This window comes from Schistosoma mansoni (assembly GCF_000237925.1).
Source record: "Schistosoma mansoni, WGS project CABG00000000 data, supercontig 0257, strain Puerto Rico, whole genome shotgun sequence".
NCBI lineage: Eukaryota > Metazoa > Platyhelminthes > Trematoda > Strigeidida > Schistosomatidae > Schistosoma > Schistosoma mansoni.
Window position 1 is genome coordinate 9,296 of NW_017386120.1, and position 1,859 is coordinate 11,154.

The following is a 1,859-nucleotide window of genomic DNA, read 5'->3' on the forward strand; positions in this document are numbered from 1 at the left end:
AGTTCGAACAAACAATACTAAGTGAATGATAAGAATAGTTTCTATTATGTGATAGTGTGATCTGTCTGTTAACCTTGGCCGTTGTTTTTGTTGTTGTTCAAATATCATTCATTTTATTTCCGCGTTTTCTATTACCAGATTTTATCTATGATATGACATTTTCTTTTGTGTAATGAGCATGATATGAGCTGTCATTATAATGAGGGATGCCACTCTCTACTGACACATTCATATGACTGATCATCTTTGAAACAAACAAAACGAAAAATTGGATGAAATTTTCATTTTACATATGACTAATACTTTTGTCAAGACGAAATGAAGTTAAAACAGATAGTTTGTTCATCAATTATTAGAAAGTCTTGATTCAGTTATGAGAAAACACTGAAATCATCTACCATCATAGTTCAAATGAGTCTAGTAATACATGTCGAATAGAATTATATAGATTTCAAGTCTTCAATTTAAATCTGTGAAGATAATTGAGTATACGGCTTGCTTAAGACTGCATTCCACCTCCATCATAATATTTATAAGCAGCACATGCTGCTTTCGAGATAATGTCAAATAGTGCAAGCTAGATTAATTATGAAAGTATAGAAACCAACATACAACCGATTTCGATTTGGGTTAATTTTGCTTATGCACCCACTATGGAAGAGGGTGCAATTCAGTAAGTCCGTTCTATATTATGAATTGTACAATTTGTTCGTTTCATTGCTTTTATCTGTCCCTTTTCTTTTTGACATTTGCACTATGTGTGTGTATTGTTTCTGCTGCTACATACATGCCTTTCGAAAATACTGTGTCAATTTTACAACAAACCTCGACCGTGAAGGCTCTTATTCTACTTGTTCACTCGTTTTATGGTCACCATCCCACAGCTTCGGTTAATTGGACTGGAAAATTATTTTCTGGTTAACCTCATTAACGTAAAATATAGATGAGTCCGGTCATGCATTTATTCATCTGCCGAAAACTCAACCAAACTAAATGAAGCCTTCAAAACTCGTCAGTGTCCATTACCGTTCTTTCCTAGTGAGGAATAAATTAAAGGTGAATTCTGTGAAATATTGATGGGCGAATATTATTTACATTCTTATTGCATAATGTCTCAACAACTAGACTGTAGACGTTCATATCCTTCTTGTTGGAAGCTTCATTTTGACTTACAATTATCATGAGATTTACGATTCCTCAGTTATTCACACTTTCCCAATCGCAGTGGTCCACAATCATGACAACTTTACGGCTTGATCATGTACAAATGTGATTTCCTGTTATACGTTGTGATGTGGTCTGTAGGGCTTGCATATAAATCAGATATGCTTGAAGTGAATGATTTGTATATCGGATGCTGTTGTGTTGTTCAAAACCTACTCCAGTCTTTCTCACAGATGAACACGTTTAAATTCAGATATTCGAACAGTCATTTGCTTACTGATCCTCAAACAGAAATCCATTCTATGTTATTCTGATTCGGTCGAATCGCGATATTCCTCACAAGAACTTATTCAATTCGATTTTTCTGACTGCAATGGTAGAATCCAATCAACACTGAGGACTAGATCGACATAGAGTTGATTGATGCCTAATAATTAACTAGTGTACTCACATAATCAATCCATTGCCAAGGAAACGTAGAGACGTGGCAATCACTAATTTCAACAAAATCCATCTTTCAAATAAATTTGTATCAGACTTGAATTGAATTTCGTATGCATCACTGATGGAAATTAGAAAGAAATTGTTTCAAATGCTAGAAACTAGTGTCAAACATCAGGTAGAATAGAAGAATACACTGCGAAATAAGTTACATCATACGGGATATTGATCGGTAGAATAAATGAGGAATAAAT